Consider the following 18,958-nt stretch of genomic DNA (forward strand, 5'->3'; position numbering starts at 1 on the left):
AATAGATGGCTTTAGTAATCTGTATCTCGTCTACGCGTGATACAGATTACTAAAGCCATCTATTGGAAAAATAATGGATTTCTTTTTACTACACCTAATATTATTGAAAACGTATTTTCTTTCTTAATTTTAAATAGAATCTGGAAATTCCGTATTTTCACACGCAGTCGCACTTCGCTTCCTAAGCGAGTAATAAGGAATCCTAGACATAACTGAAAATAGTTCATAAGTGATTAAATATTGTTTAATTTCATTTTCTTCCTCAATTTACTCTGTTAAATCGTATCATATGCGATTAAAAAGCTGTTTGACCATCTTTTTTGTCTAATGATCTTTGTTTTTATTCTATGTATTTCTTTTTTTTTTTTGACATCCTTATATTTCTATGTATTGGTAATGATTAAATCTTGATCGAAACGTCTACGTTTTTATATGATAATTTAAATATATGATTTTCATTTAAAACATCTAGCGTTGTGACTGTATGCTCCTTTTTATTTATATTTTGTATTTTTAAGCCAATTCATATTTATATTTCTTCAAACAATTTATATTTATTTATTATTGCCAATGATTTATTGTTAAACAAGAATCATTTATGAATTATGTAGAAACAGAATTTTATTTAATGTTATTATCAAATCTATTTCTCCTTTTATTTAGAATAATTCCTGTTGTATAGAATACTCGTTCTGAGGGAACTGAAGTTGCAGAAACACATAAAAACTTTTTAGCCAATTTTGACAAAAACAAATATTTTAATTTTCCAATATTTCAAAGGATTCATATTTCTTTTAAGATATACACATCTGAAATATACAAATCTATTTCATTTACGATATTTGAAGGTATTCTTCATTAGAGCTTTAAGTATGTACATCATTATCAAAAAAAGCCAAAATAATGCTTCATAATTTCTATCATTGAATGTTTTTCAACTATATTTGTCTCTGATGTATTTCTAGCCTGTTGAAAATTCTTATAAGTTTTTTGTATCAAATCTTAAAAGAATTGTATGTGATCAATCAAGATTACTAAATGATTTTAATTGCTAATTTAGCCTAATAAGATACTCTTAAGAAATAATTTTTTTACATAATCGCTCCAAAGTAATGAAGGTATCGATCATTCCAGTAAACAAAATGAAATGATTAAATGAACAGAAATTGGATTGAATATATGAAATAAAAAAGAATTTTAAAAAATTAAATATTTGTTAAAATATTGAAGATGACTGAATAAAAGGTCGAAACGTATATTATCACTGTCTTAATGAATTGATAAATTATAATTTCGCTATAATAACTGGCGTAAGCTTTTTAATGCTCCTTTCCCAAATTAAGTTTGATTTAGTCGAGAAGCCATTATTCAATTTGTGTAAAAAGAACTAATTTTTGGCCAAAATGAATTCTTTTAAATCCCATTCAATTGCTTATTCCATTCCATTTTATTTGGGATACGAGCAATAAATCACACAAAATTCCAATAGTATTCTTGTAACATTTTCATAATGACACAAATTATATTCTTGCAAGATTCACGTTCATGCGCAAAATTTACGTAACCTGCGCGCAAAATTCATGTAAGAATCATGTAACATGTTTATAAGGTTCATGTAACATAGGTATAACATAGGTATTCATGCAAGATTCTTGATTTATCTACAGGTATCGTATGCAATATATTCTTATACGATAAACAAATAAAATGAAGCTTCAAATAATCTATCAATGAAAAATGTAAAAAAGTCTCAGAACCTACATCTGCTGTTTGCATGCACAAAAAATTCTTAATTTTTGTATGAATGTGGGTATGGGAATAAGTTTCCGCTCATTGCAGAAAGATGTCGTTAGTAGCATTGCTCATGTGTTTGATAGAACGACAAGACATGTTTTTGAAAGGTGTGTGTGTCCAAACTTTTGAGCCCAATAGATGGCATTCGTTCGAAGCGTAACAAAGAGTAACTTTTTTTGCGTTGAAGATGTCGGAATTTATTCCAAAAAAGCAACATTTGCGGGAAGTTTTACTCCATTATTTTATTTTAAAGAAAAATGCTGCGGAAACGCATCGTTTGCTCGTAGATATTTACGGTGAGCATGCTCCATCGAAAACTAGTTGTAAAGAATAGTTTCGGCGATTCAACAGTGGTGATTTTGATGTGCGTGACAAAGAACGCGTGCACCGAAAAAATTTGAAGATGCAAAATTGCAAGCATTACTCAAAGAAGATTCGTGTTTATCGCTCGATAGGTTGGCAAAAGAATTAAATGTTGATAGATCCACTGTTGGAAAACGCAATGGGAATGGTGCAAAAAGAAGGAAATTGGGTGCCATACAAATTGAAAGAGAGAGACATGGAAAGACGTTTGGTCATCTGCGAGATGCTTCGTCAATGACAACAAAGGAAGGGTTTTCTACATCGTATCGTAACTGGCGATGAAAAATGGATCTACTACGATAACCCTAAACGCTTGAAGGCATGGGTGATGCCTGGTGAACCAGGTCCATCAACGCCAAAACGAAATATCCATGCTTCGAAGATTATGTTGTGCATCTGGTGGGATCAAAGAGGTATTATATATTATGAGCTACTCAAACCGTCCGAAACCATCACTGGCGATCGTTATTGGTTACAACTGATACATTTAAACCAAGCTTTGAAAGAAAAACGACCGGAATGGGACAATAGGCACAACAAGCTGATTCTGTTACATGACAACGCTAGGCCACACGTTGCAAAACCGGTCAAGAAATACTTAGAAGGAGTAAAGTGGGAAATTCTGCCCCACCCGCCGTATTCACCGGACATTGCCCCTTCAGATTTCCATTTGTTCCGATCCATGCAATCGGCCCTTTCTGGAGAACGATTCAATTCTTATAAAGGTATCAAAAAATGGCTTGATGAATGGATCGCTTCAAAAGAACCAGATTTTTTCATTCGAGGAATCCGTTTATTAAAGGAAAGGTGGGAGAAAGTTGTCGCTTCCGAACGAGCATATTTTGAATAAACTCACTTATATAGATTTGTTTAAATAAATACATCTTTTTCATTTAAAAAGGGCGGAAACTTATTCCCATACCCAATAACAAAATGAATAAAATATACGTTTTGACCCTTCAATTCGGATCCTTATCAATATAAAATATAAATCGAAATTACGCAAATTCCAAATTGATGATTCCTGACAATTTAGTTCGTTCTTCTTTATCCAAATGCCAAATTAGTTATGTAATGGATACCCCAATGATTCATCAAAAATATTAACTTATATAATAATAATATAAAAACTTACATAAAGTAAAACCGAAGTCATATTACATCACATTGCATCACTAAGTAGAATCACATCGCTTATCAGATTGTTAGATTTGTTGTGCAGTCATTCAAAAGAAAATGAAAAATTGAAGAATTATTAAAATCATTTGTCTAAATTTTAATTATTTATATCAACTTACATGTAAGCGTTTTCTCGCGACTCGACATAAAGGTCTTGTGATGTCGACAATCAGAGATATAATACAATGACAATCAAAATAATAAAGTCATGTAATTATTGAAATAAAAATAAAAATAAGAACAGAAGAGATAAGACCAACATCACAATTCCGGAAACAAATTCATATATAATGAGTCTAAAGAATACTGTATCATTCTGTAAATTCAAACTCTGTTTCTGCTTTATATGAATCGCTTCTGAAATCAGTCTTTTAAGTATCTTTTCTTCGTCTAATATCTTGACATTTTCTCAATCTCAAAATCATGTTGATGACTAATTCTGTGTTCTATTATTACGGAATGCTATGTAGTGTTCCAATTTATGTGATTTCTATGTTCATTTATGCATGTCTTCAAACACCTACCTGTTTGACCCACATATGATGTTTCACAATCTCAACAATCAATTTTATATATAATGTCTGTGTGAGATAGCTTGGGACGAACGTCTTTATGACCCCTGATAAACTCCTTAAGATTATTAATCCCTCTATATACCATGTGTATTAAGGAGTCTTTTTAAAAAAATTTTTTGATCTTTCCTGATAAAAATATAAGTAAGATTGTAAAAAACTTGTGTAATTTTATCATTATTGTCCGTATCTTATTGTCTTATCTGTAGGGGTGTTACCCCTACATCATTCCATTGTTTAAATTTTTTTGACAATCTATTTTTGATTTCAGAGAATATGAGTTTCAGTGGATATCCATTGTTTAAAAGAATTTTAATTTTAATTCGAAATTCTTTTGATGATAAATAGGATGGGACAAAGAAAGAACTTTATCAATTAAACCAATGATTGTTTCCACTTTTTAGCATAAAGAATGTCTAGAAAAATAATTTAGATAACGGCCAAAAAAAGTAGGTTTGTGGTACTCACCAATTCTGATAAGAGAATTTCTTTTTTTAATTAAGCTGACATCAAGAAAATTTAACTTACCCCTACCTATTTCAATTGTAAATTTTAATCTGGAATGGAATGAATTAAAAGTGTTTACCAGTGTATCAATGTGTGACGCATCATATGCTAACGCAATGTCATCAACATACCTTATATAAAAGGATGGTGAAATTGGAAGTCTGTAATGCTTTCATTTCAAGATCTTGCATAACAATATCCGACACAATGAGTGATAATGGTGAACTCATCGGAACATCAAAAGTCTGTTTATAAAATTTGTTATTGAAACTAAAAATTGTTAAATTAAGAATTAATTCCAACGCTTTAAAAAATTCCCTTTTGGGGATGTTCGTTTTTCTTTCAATGAAATGCCATCTCCTTTCTATGCCTTCAAGTTAATAGATACATTTGTGAATAACGAAACCACATCAAGGGATAAAAAACCTTCATTCAGAGATTGTCAAATCAGAAATGTGTTTAGTCAAATGAAAATGTTCTTGATAAAACTTGCTACTGGTATACTTTCGTGTAATATGTCATTTAAAAAAGAGGCTAGATTATAGAAAGAGCTTTCTACTGAAGAACAATGATACTGAAGTGGATAACCTACTTTATTTTCAGAATACCATATGCAAGAAGTGCAACAGGGTTAGAAGCCAATTTGTTATAAACAGAGTTCTCAACGAAATCGCGCTGCTTCCTTTTAATAACGTCTTAAGTTGTGTTAACATTTTATTAACTGAATTGTGTGTCAATAACTTATAAGTCTCAGTATCAGACAGTAAAAATCTCCATTTTTTTGTACGTATTCCATCTTATCAAATGCCACTACCACATTGCTTTTATCCGCCCTTATAAAAAGAATATATGAATTGTTTTTAACAAATGATTTCGTAGTGATTAAAGAAAAAATTCTCTTTTCTATGTCAGTTTTATTAGCATATACTTGCTTTATCTCCTTGATTAAAGAAAAAATTCTATTCCTAAATTCTCTAATGTTGAGTAATTTTAATCTGATAAAATTATGTTCGATGTGTTTAACAAAATCAATCATGGTGTTTCTAATGTTGAACGTTGACAAGCAGAAATTCTCACCTAATTGTAACAATGCTTTGACTTCCCATGGTATAATAGCATTGCTGAGATTTTTTGTTATTTATTTCAAAGATATCATATGAAATGTGTTTGAATTGGAAAGCAGGAAGATTCACTTTAATCGTTTCGTTGTTTATGTTTTTATTTTTCGATTCTTGGAACTGAAATTTTTTGTGAGAATTGCTGCTAACAACGTCAGGTAAATTAGTCTCCATGATATTTTCTACGTAATAAGTAATATCCTTTATTTTCTCTTTATCACCATATCTTTTTTGTAGCCATAAAAATTTTTTATTTAATCTCCGAAATTCACTCTTTATAAATCTATGAAAAACATTGTATTATCTGCTAAAAAATCTGTTGCAAATGTTGAGCGGAAGATTTATCAACTTTTTCTCTAAATGACATAATCTATAATATAATGAAGAGTTCTGCGGTATTTAAACTTATCTGTAATTTCTAATTTCAGTAATGTGTCAATGTGTTTATTAATATTATTGAGTCCCTTCGTTTGTATCTATAACAATGAAATTTTAGTTTAAAGAAATGGTTGCGATTTAAATGTATCGGATAGAATTCAAGATTCTTACAATCGCGTAAAAATTCTATTCTTAGATTGACTAGATAGACTAAGATTGTTTTCTTGTTAAGTTTGATCCAATTCTTTAATAAAGTAACAACGTAATAACCAAAAACTATATTAATATAATTAAAAAATTTATATGTAGTGTGACGCGTCATTTCAAGCAGCGTATAGATAAACAAATATATAAAATGAGGCTCGAAAGAATCTATCAGTGAAAAATGTAAAAAAGATCAGAGCCTACATCAGCTGTTCGGCACAGAAAATTCTTTATTTTCATGTGAATGTAACAAAACGAATAAAATATACGTTTCGACCCTTCAGTTCGAATCCTTATCAATATAAAATATAAATCGAAATTACATAAATAACATAAATTCCAAGATGATGATTCCCGACAATTTAGTTCAATGACAATCTGATGAGCGATGTGATTCTACTTAGTAACGCAATTATATGGCTTCGGTTTTACTTTATGAAAGTTTTTATATTATTATTGTATAAGTTAATATTTTTGATAATCATTGGGCTATTCATTACATAGCTAATTTGACATTTGGATAAAGAAGACCGAACTAAATTGTTGGGAATCATTTAATAGGCTTTTTTACATTTTTCTTATATTATATGTTCCTATCCGAAATTCATATATCAAAATTTTCTTCACAAGATTTTTTCTTGTAAGAATTTGCAACACACAGAGTATACTTTTAATCAAATGTACAATGTATAGTGCTTCATGTTTTGCTTTTTCAATATTTTTCTTTCTGCGCAAATCCCAGCATTTCGAAAATCAAGAATTGTTGCCATTGTATAAATTGGGCTAGTTTCGATAGAAAATATCTATGCATCGTACTTTTTAGTTCAACTGTCAAATTAGTATCGTTATTTGAATTAAGAAATATATTTAATTGTTTATAGTAACAATAACTTTGCAGATTGTTGTGTAAAATTCAGCACTTAAATCAGCAGTTAAAAAAAATAGTTTCAATATTAGTAAACATTCAGCAAACATTTCCCATCTGGATGCTACAAAAGATATATTGAAATATGGTAATGCTGCTATTATAGCTTGTTTCTGTTCTAACAGTCTATTAAACATTTCGTAAATCGAGTTCCAGTATCTACTCTTAAAATTAATTTACGTTTTGGTACATTATATATATTTTGAATCTCTAATAATTTATTATTTGTCAAACAGCTATTTTTAAAATAACTTACTATACGGCGACATTTTTTGTGAATAATTATCCAAATCCTGAATCGAAGAAAGAGCTTTCTTAACAATTAAGTTTATTATATAAACATAACATAGAATATTAGCTGGAGATTATAATAATTGATTTATTGCTACTTTCATATTCTCAGTATTATCTATTACAACAGCTGTTATTTTATTTTCTATGGGCGATGTTCATAATCCGTTCCTATTTTAAGATCGTCTTAAGTAATGTCTTAAGATGCTGATACGGATCTCTGATTGGTTCATAACATCTTAAGACTGTACTGTAAGAAATTTACTAGATATACAAACAACAGAGATACCAACAGCGTTAAGGTTGTGTGACTCAGTGGCAGAGCGAAAGTCTACCAACTCGCAGGAGAGAATAGGCCTGGAACCGAGACGACGAGTGCATTGATATTTTTCTCTGTTGTCGTCAATTGTTTACAGTTCAGAAATGGGATTAGTGTGCCTGCTAACCTCTCAGGGGAAGAGGATCAGGATTTTAGAAAAATGTTCTAGAGTCAGCTGCCCTATAAGGAATCGGAGCTGGTGACAAGAATGTCCGAAGTGTGCTCGGAATAATTCGATAAAAGAGGGACAGGGATTTGGATGCAGAACAAGATAAAAATAATGAATAACTCAGATGACCTAACAAAAAGAGGCCTAAAGGAGAACACGAGAATTGATTGGTTGTCTGGTAGATGGCGATCGTAAGGACTCCGACTTTAGAAGAAGATCCTGGATATGGCGGGAAAATGCCATGGGGACATTCCAAGTCGAATATTTTGTCAGGCGAGTCGAGCTCATTAGGGACTTGTCCAACAACAGTTACGGTCTTGATTTAGACATTCGAGGACGAATATGATGCCAGGTGGGTCGAACTGTAAGAAATTCATTAGATATACACACAATAGAAATACCAACAGCATTAGGACTGTGTGGCTCAGTGAACAGGCCTGGAATCGAGACGAGGAGCACCCTGATATTTTTCTCTGTTGTCGTTAATTGTTTATAGTACTTAAAGCTCCTGAGTACTCAACCAAGGTATTACTCATGAAACTTTTCCCTAGGATGAAAAATGAAAAGTAAAAAATTTCTCCATTACTGCAATGGCAAAAATTTTTATTTTTCACTTTCCGTCCTAGGAATAAAGTTTCATAATTGATACCAAGAATTCCGCGTTGACAATGGTGACACAGAACAGTGCCTTGTTGAAACTGATAGCCACACACACAAGTACAAGTCAATGTCCATATGCTCGTCTTCAGTGCGCCAAAAGCGAACGAAACAGTCGTCTTTTTCGCTTTAGTCGCTTGTTTCAAGCGACCGAAAATACTTTCTCGGCAATTTTAGCCGTTCGGCGTGTATCAATAAGAGGCGAGAGGCATTCCCTGCTCAAGCAAATAGACAGAGAGTCGAGTTGCACTACGAATGCTTCGAAGCATTTGATTAACTGATCGGAAGAAAAAATTTTACTAATTGACCAATCAAAAAATGATTCGTAGCCAGAATTCAATCGCATTCAGAATTTGATAGGAAAATTTTTTATCAAATTGAATAAGGGATTTGGTTCCAGTTTTCTGTATCCACCATCATAAAATCCAGGTACAGAATCTTCATGACAGTATATAATAAAAGAGATATTTGTGGTTAATGAATATAAATCTTGAATTTCAGTTATACATTGCATATTAGGTTGTATGTCGTAATTCACATTGTTTAAATATTAATATTATCCCAATGTCGAGATTCGTGATCCTTAAAACCGTCCGTTTTAATACGAAATTCATTTCCTTCTTCTAGATGTATATTAATAAAAAATTATTTATTTATATCACTATTTATCATATTAAATAGGGAATTTGGTTCAAATTTTTCATATCTGTGATTGTACAAATCGAATATACAGAATCTTTTATCCGGCTACACCTCATCATGTTGAATAAACCCACTAAACATAAAACATGCAGGGATGTTACATTTCGGCAACAATACTGCAAATTTAAAATGTTATATAAAAATGTTCATAAAATGTTTCAAGAATGTTTCAATTATGACATTTACGTTCCGTTCCAATAATATTACATCTTGGCTATTTCCAATTTAGGATATTAGAAAAGAAAAATTAGCAACATCCAAGAAACATTTTATTTGTTAATGTTAATTTTTTATTAATGTTTTGTTTGTAACGTTCAAAGACATTACAACAATGTCATATTTGACGTTCATAAAACATGTATTTTAAGATATTCCATAAACGTATCAATTAGGGTGTTTATAGCGTTTGATATAGCAATGCTATATTTGCAATAATCCTGAAACATCAATTTTACAATATTCTATAAACGTTCCATATGAAACATTTACTTTGTATCACTTTGACAAACATTACACTGCAGATTTTTGTACATATATGTGTAAACATTTCTGAAATTACGAAATTACGCGAAGTTCACTTTCATTTGTGTAGTAATGATGCAGCGGTGCCGTTTCCCCCTCAGAAGATTTTGGGGTAGGGGGAGGGGAGACTATCGGGCGAGCTGCTACCGGAAACTGAATTGCGCTTAGCAAGCAGGATATTGTAAGAATAAAAAAATTTTTTTTTTCTCTCATTCCCTACTCTCACCACTTTCTTTTTGTGTTTTCGAACCGCATTCTGAGAGTCGGAAGACTCGAAGAATGATTTTGGCGTATGTTAGCGTGACGGAGAGAGAGGAGCTCGAGAGCAGACCGCGGTAGAACATATTCTCGGGGTCGCGAGACATATTCGCGAGGCCACCAGTGACTGCTTTCCCTCATTGTTTGAATTTAGTACCGTTTTGCGTAGGTCCTTTTCGTGGATTCCTCGCGTTAGGGGGCCGGAAGAGGAAAACTGTCAGTATCGTACCGTATTTAGGAAAAAAGGCTACCCAGATGCTCGCCCGTGACGTATCGCTGAGTGACAATTGGGAAGAAACTGGCGACTATCGACGTTCGTCATAGCCAAGACCTCCTCGATTCTCTCCGGGGAGGAGGGAGTTATGACGTGACGTTTTTCGTCCATCACAAGAGCCGCATGGCCCGACCGAACAGTGCAGTTTAGCGTCCTGAGTCCTTTCACATTTTAGGGGGCGGATGCACTTGCGCTTTTTCCGCGACATTATTTGCGTATCTTACGCGTTTCGCGTTGCTGTTTTCGTTTCCCTTTTTCTGTGTATTCCCGTACCGAGAATTATAGAGGCCTGCGACTCCCGCGATCTTGACAGACTGACGCCGCCTCACCGGACCGTGAAGAGAGAAGAAGGAGGACGGCCAGGAATGGAAGTCGAGTGACGTCTGCTGCTGACGGATCCGCCAGGGCGCACGACACTCTGCCCCGGATCGCACGCAGGTTATATCATTCATTATTACGCCCTTTTTATTATCGCAAGGCATCTTCTATTGCATCCTCTTCCAGGCACAAGGCGGTCCGAGGATTGGAATGGCAGGACGGGAGGCCACTCTACGCCCCAAGAACGGCGAGAGCCCCGAACAAGCGCCTTGAGGCCTCAAGGCGACCCGAAAAGATCCTGCGGCCTCTTTTCGCGCGCCAAGATATGCGACCGGGCATAATGCGGTTCCCGCGATTAGCGGAGTCGCGGAGCCACGCGCCAATCAGGCACGATAAGGCCCCCTCGCGGGGATAATGAGCTCTGCGTGCCCCCGGGAGGATTAGCGCCCGGTACTTGTGCTGTGACTCGTTTGACGAGAGCACGTGGAAGGACGCAGGACACATCAGAGACAGCAACATTTCGGAGACGATCAGAAGCACCTGCGGGGAGTCACGGTGAGACGAGCGTCACAGATTGTACAGTTGCCAGTTGCTGAATCCGGGAGGCGTAGTTTTATCGTAATCCTATCGGGCGTATTACAGTGAGCGCACGTGGCATTGTCGTGCATTAGATTTTCGTGGGATTCGAATACGCGTGTCGCCCCGGAACGGTCCGGAACGTTCGCGTGTCGGAGAAATTCTACTGCGTCCGCCAAGGCACTGCCTCGTCATTCGTTGTAAGCTTTCGTCGCAGGTCATATTTTGTATCGTAACGTGTCGAAGTTCCGTACTGTAATGTTGGCGCGTATCTTGTCGTTTCGGAAGCCTGTAGCGTAAGATCTGCGTCTATTAGAGCGTCGGCCCTTTGTGTCATAGCAATTAATGATAATTTATGATAGCAATTAGTATTCTGTCGTATCGAAATTGTGTAGTGTCGAGTTTGCATATATTCTATCTTTCTCTGAACCCCGGCTGAACGGCGCGAAGCCCCGCGAACGCGCACGAGGTCACGCCGTGTTCACGCTAATCGTTGCCGAATTGATACTCCTAGCGTAAAGCATTTCGGGGCTTCTGTGAATCCGTTATTGCGCTCGATTAGAGCCTATCGTCACGATTTTGTCGCCAGATGTAAATGCAAATCGAAGACTTATTCAATATATTTGTTAATTTTGTTATTGTTAATTCTGGTGTGCTTTATTGTCGTCCCTGTTCGCTTCTCCAAACGATCCGCTATCCTCAACCACGAACCACCCTCTCTGCCATTCCCGAAATTGAGCTACTGGTTGAGAACCCGTCGACATTCACAGCTCGTTAGAATATTGCATAAAGAAAATATCGCGTAATTTCGAGAAAGAGTGCCTGGCACCCAACTATTGTTTCGTGATTGTGTGTCGCTCTTAAGAGCGGCCGCGCGAAGATGTATTTCTGTCGCGTTTCGTTTACGTCACCTGTCATCCGATGGCATAGAAAAATCTTAGCTGTGAATGCGCGATGAAGTTGCGTCACGCTCGTGAGTGCGGTTGCATATACGTATATATGTATATACGTTATACAAGGTGTTCGTTATCCAAGGCGAGACTTCTTCAACCGCTCACAGGAAGGTAGATAGGATCAAAATAAACATAAAAATCCTTTATCGTTTAGCGATATTAGTAATAATAATCGAGATATTAATGTTTGCAATTGTACTAATGAGAGCGCGCCGATAGAAACGCTCCGGCCGTTCGAGGTATAGCCCAGCCCACTTTTTCAGGCTGCGCGTTGGAGAGATAAGAGGGGAAGCGCACCGTTGCTTAGCGCCCGGTATCGTTGCTCATCGTATCGCACCAAAGAACTCGCATCGATGACCGCTACGCACATTCGCGATTATATTACATATGTAATATTAACACTGCAAAAATCAGACAAATACAAACCATAATAAACTTCGATGAATAAAAATGTCATAAGAGAGAAAGCAATGGAACCTATAGAAATCTACAGAAAATCTAATTAATTTCTATCTAATCTGTCGCTTCTCTAAATCTCGAAAGGAAAAAAATTTAAGAAAAAGGTATCCGAAATAAATAATATCATTCTCTACCATTCTCTATCGTTTCCTGTTAGAAGAGTATGATTTCATCGGAATACAATAAAATATCAATAAAGACATAATGTTTCATTGTAAGTTTTGTTGGAATCTTTCTTTCTATGTAAACTTCAAAAATCACTGAAAATCTGCCTAATCTAATAATTACTAGTGTATTTATGATAGTAGAAATTCTAAGCTCATTATCGTATAATTACCATAAAAGCTCTTTGTTGTTAACCGTATCAACGATATTTAACATAGTGTTGTGCTCTCGAGGTATAATTAATTATCGTAGGCGGCTCATCGTAATCTATTATAAAATCGGAGAAGAGTACATGTTTTTCCATCGTATTATTACAAAAAGTGTAGCATATTATGCATAATAAGTATTGCATGTATATCGTAATTCTCTAATAAGATACTTATGAAAGGAGAACGTATAAAGAATTAATCGTGAATAATGCCGACACAGTCTATGTTTGAAAAAGTGGAGTTATACCTTGAGCGATCGGAGCATTTCTATCGGCGTGCTCTCATTAGTACAATTGCAAATTTAATATTTCGATTATTATTACGAATATCTAAACAATAAAGGACTTTTATACTTATTTCAATCCCATCTATCTTCCTGTGGATGGTTGGAGAAGTCTCGCGGGACACCCTGTATAAACGTATATGAATAATTTCATAAACGTATATGTATAATTATACATAATTATATATGAAATATGTTCACATACATATCCTTCTTTCTTTTATAAAATTATTGTTTAGCATAATAAAAATGATGATAATAATAATAAGGAAACATCATAAAAAATAATTATAAGGATCATTATAAGGATCATTATTATTTATCATAATAAGAATCGAATTACAGAATCGCAATAAATTATAATTTACTAATGAAAACTTGATTCAATTGCATTGATTCAACCAGATCCCGTGCCGCGAACAACTATTCAATCAATTTTTTCTGTTAGAAAACGATAGATGATGAAAAGCATTTTTATAATTTATATCGTTCCTTAAAATAATTCTGTAATTAGGTTTCAACATGATAAGTTTTCACATGATAAGATTAAAATCCCAGAATCACAATGAATTATAATTTACTAATTAATAAGGAAAACTTGATTTAATTGTTTTGATTCGATTATATCCCATATCACGAACAATTATTCAATCATATTTTTCTGTTAAAAAATGATAGATGATGAAAAGTGTTTTTTATTTCATTCTTTGAAATAACTTCCATTCTGAAATCAGGTTTCAATATGATAGAATTGGAATCACAAAATCGCGATGAATTATGATTTACTAATCAATAAAGGAAACTTGATTTAATTGTATCGTTTTGATCAGCTCCTGCATCACGAACAATTATTCAATCAGATCTTTTTGTTAGAAAAAGAGAGATGGTGAAAAGTATTTTTTATATTATTCTTTGAAATAACGTCTATCCTGAAATCAGATTTTAATGTGATAAGATTGGAATCACAATATCGCGATGAACTATAATTTACTAATTAATAAGAATAATTTGATTCAATTGTATCGATTCGATTATACTAATAATATTATTCAATCAAGTTTTTCCGTTAAAAAATAATAGATGGTGAAATAGCATTATTCATATCGTCTTTTGAAATAGTCTGTATCCTGAAATCATGTTTCAACATGATAGGATTGAAATCACAGAATCGCAATGAGAATCGCAAACTGTGATTTACTAATTAATGAGAAAAACTTGATTCAGTTACATTGATTCAGGTTTATCTGATAAAATTCAGATTAGAAATTGATTAGCAGAAATATCATTGGATAAGATTTGAATATTTTCGTAATATTTGCTATTAAAATATATTGATTATGTTTTAGATAAAATTCTATTAATTCTTTATTTAAACAGATAGAACGTTTAATTAAAATTGATCAAGATACAAACTTGTAACTTGATTTCAATATTGAATCATAATATTTATATAAGAAGTAAAATAGATACAATTTTATTAGTTATGATAGAAATGTTGAAATGAAATCTCGCCAGCACTTCGGATGTAATTATATACAACTGTATTGGTTATGATATAAAATTATCAAATTTTGTATAATGATACAGTTCTGATACAGTTCTATCTATTCTTTTAAACAGGGTTCTAAATAACTTATAAGTTTTAATAAATTAATAGTAATATTATAGTATATCCCTCCCATTATTTCGAAATAATATAAATCATGTCAAAATGCAACGGTTTACGAGATATTTAATTCTTTACAATTTTTCATGCACGTTATGCCTTCTTTATAGACTCGAATAAGAAGTTCGTTTAGCCGAGTAAGATACGAGATCGGAACGCTGGAGATTCCAAGATCAAATTCTGCTAATTTTGCTTTTGATTGATCCTTTACGGATTTATACAGACATAAATGGATATCCGTCAAATTTGAAAAGTACAAATTTTACAATAGTCTGTGATATAAAGTAAAAATCACCCAAAAATGCGATTTACAATAGTCGAAAAAAAATAATTTTACCTTTAATTTGCTTCCTTATTGATCATTGCACAATTTTTTGTAACGAGTTACTCAACATTGAAGCAGTGATCATTTTTTCTTCAATGTTCAATAACTCGGTGAAAAAAATGAAACAATGTTCAATAAATCAAATTAAAGATAAAGATTCTCTCTTTCGACTATAAACTGCATTTTTAATAATTTTTCACGTTATAAACCTTTATAAAGATTTTTTTTCAAAATTTTCAGATTTGACGGATATCTATTTGTGTGTATAACTCCATAAAGGATTAGTCAAATTGAAATACCGATTTCAATTGTACAGATTTCAAACTTTCAAATGATTTCTGATTGTCTACTGCGATGATTTTTCATTGAATTATGACGCGATCCCATGGTGCGAAATGTATGCGCAATGCGGAATTAGCAGAATGATGTCCACCCAATCGCAAGAATTTCGTCAATTGTGTCGACATGTCTTTTCTTATATCCATTTCCATGAAGCGGAACTCGTGGAAACATAATTGACATGTTTCAATCACAAGAGATCTTTCCCATAGATCACTCTGTTGTATCAGTTACATTATTGGCTCGCTTATATCGCTTATAGATTACACTTCTGTATTTTTCCGCATCATGGAACATAAGAAAACGTACTCACACGAATCAGAATCACATATGTATATGCGTGTATATATATATATATATATATTCGAATGGCACCCAATTCAACACGTTGTGATTGACCACATTGCAATTGGTCACGTTGCAAATGGCCACGTTGCAATTGACCACATGATGCAAATGGGTATATAATAATCTAACCTAACCTAACTATGTACCATGGATATAATCTAACTTTTTTTTGTAACGCGGGGGAAATGCCTACGCATATCCTCGGTCCGCGGGAACGGAATCGAGGGTTATGTGGGACTTGCACCTACTAAAACCTCCGCCGGTGTCCTACATTGGCCTTTTTGTGGGGGCATTCTGGGCATATGTACAGCATTCCCCCAAACCTACCAATTTAACTGGTCGGTTCTTCCCCGATAATCTTTATTTTTACAGACTATCAGTGCCATGGAAAGGGCATTGACTTTCCCACAAGCAAGGAGGGACACCAGACCCTCGCCTCGGTGTGAGCGGGGGGCAGAGCCGACTGGATTCTCGCTCGGCAAGTATCAAGCATGACTCCCACCGGGCTCATTTCTTTAACAGAGAGGGATTAGGCCTCTCGTCGGAGGCGGTGGATCTGGTAGAGAGGACTCTGTCTTTGCTCTCCCCCGATTCGCAGTAGCCGTCACTGCCTCGACCGCAGATGATAACATGATACAAGATAGCCGCTTGAGGTGCGGGGGCACCAAGCGCGGCACGTGTAAAGACTGCAGCGCGAGCGCCACCGCGACCGCGCACTTGCACCCCTCCTTCGATGAGTGGGCCTTCTTTTAATCCGGTCTCTCTCTCTCTCTCTTGGCTTCCTCCTTTTGAAGCATAACTGTTTCGCAGAAGGAGACCGCCTTCCACTCCCCCTTGCCACGCAACATAGCCGTAACCAACGTTGGCGGTGAGAAGTCTTCCCCGATTGCTGCAGCGAGAGACGCGTTCGAGCATTGCTCCACTGTGTGCGACGCCGAGTCTATTCTAGCAGTGGTGACAGCCCGTGGTCGGCTTCTTATCTATTCTGTGCAGGTACCCGAAGCAGCCATGCCCGATGAGCACTTGTAACAAATGGTAGAAAAGAGCACCATGCTCTTTCTCTCTTTCACTCCTTTAGGTGGGGACTGACAGTCGGTATCCTGATAGTGAAAGTCACCGGGTCCGCGTCTAAGCGCTCTCGCCACGCGTGACCTCGCCTCGATGACCCGGTGGTTCGTCACGGTTCTAACGGTCTCGATAACGCGAGGAAACAGGCGCTCCCCCTTCTCCTCCTCTATGCGGGCGTCTTCCATCCAGCGGAAATTGTCCGCGCGCCATAAGGTCCGCGGCAGGAACACCCGCGAGAACCGTGGCGTAGCATGCGACACCATCCTGTAAACTCTTTTTGAGGGACAAGTAGCGTTGCACCCGGTCTAGCATTTTACGCAGCCGGGTGCTCGCCATGACCTCCTGGTTCCAGGAGGCGCCCCGGGACTAAAAGAGCGCCGCCAGGACGGTCGCTGTACTGTTTATCCCAGGGCCGTGCAGGTTGGGTATGATGTCAACAAGGGCATCAGCCTGCTTGCCTAATATAGGAGTCAGCCGCTCAAAATGAGCGTTCCCAACTAGACCGTCTATGATAAGGATATTTCATTTGTGACCCCACCACAATAGTCGTCGTCCCCACTTTGATTTCCACTGGAGGTGGAGAGTCTTGCGCCCTCATAGGCAAAGATTGTCTCTGTCTTATGTTGCGCCACCTCCAGCCCGAACTCCCTCACGAACCGATCACGATTGTTACAGCAGATATTAGCTGTGATGGCTTCCCACCAGTCGCGCCCTCCCGCGATGACAAGAATATCATTCGCATAACAAACATGATACTTCAGCGGGAGAGCTTGGCGGAGTATTACATCATAAGCGATGTCCCAGAGCAGAAGGCCGAGCACTGACATATCAATATTTCTGCCGGAAGTAATCCTCATTATGACGACAAGGTAAGCAAGTATGGTAGACTAGCGCCTGCACCAGGGGAGGATATTGAAGGTATTGACGATTGATGCCACCAGCGCCACTCTTCTCTCGCCCACTATGGATCCCGAACCTAACGGATGGCACCGACAGTCGAGTGTTCCTCACGGGACCCATACTGCCTCGGATGTATTAGGTGTACAAATAAGTTTCCGCCGTTTTTTATCAAAAAATAAGCATTTATTGTGAAAGAACGATACATAATGTTTTATTGAAAGTATTGTCGCTAGCCACTATTTTTTCTTTCTGGTAGCATACGGATACCGCGTTGAAAGAACGCTTCATCTTTTGAGGCTATTCAATTATCGATCCAATTTTTGATATCTTCATATGATGTGAAGTGCTGCTCAGACAGGCCATGCGCCATCGATCGAAATAGATGATAATCGGAAGGGGCAATGTCTGATGAATACGGCGGGTGGGGTAGAACTTCCCAATTGAGTGTTTCCATGTATTATGTAATAGGTTTTGACCGGCGCCGCAACATGTGGTCGAGCATTATCGTGCAGGAGAATAATTTTGTCATGCCTGGAGTATTTTGTACAATCCTTTATGTATATCATAAAAATATTTGACTGATTTTAAGTTTGACACATTGTTATTACTGTTGCTGCTGCTGCTATTGTATTGTTGTTATATAAAATAGCTTATATTTTAATAGTTGCTGTTGTATTGATACTACTGTGTTGATGGATTGTATTGTATTTGCCACTGACGCTATCTCGTGCATTCAACGCGGTGAGACGAATACGCGTATACATAAGTGTTTTCGTTCGTATTTGTAAAATGGTTCTTTGGAACATAACTATTATATAATATACATCATTGTTTTCAGGGTCAAATGTCTCTTTGATATTTGCGTTATATAAAAATTAAAAACATTTTTTAATTAGGAATGCGAGTGGGAGTATAAATAAAAAAAATTTTTTTATTGTAGTCGTAAAGTACTCTTGATTCAAATATTATTGCAGAAATTTTTTTATATTTCTTATATTTTCGATGATTCGCTTCAAAAGGAAAAGAATCAATTTTTTTCAAAAGGATGTTATACCTACTAAAATTGTAATTCCACACAAACAAAAAATAGTTTTGTGTTTCAGATGAATTATTTTAC

This window comes from Acromyrmex echinatior, chromosome 7 (genome assembly GCF_024713525.1).
Source record: "Acromyrmex echinatior isolate Ae372 chromosome 7, ASM2471352v2, whole genome shotgun sequence".
In the NCBI taxonomy this organism is placed as follows: Eukaryota; Metazoa; Arthropoda; class Insecta; order Hymenoptera; family Formicidae; genus Acromyrmex; species Acromyrmex echinatior.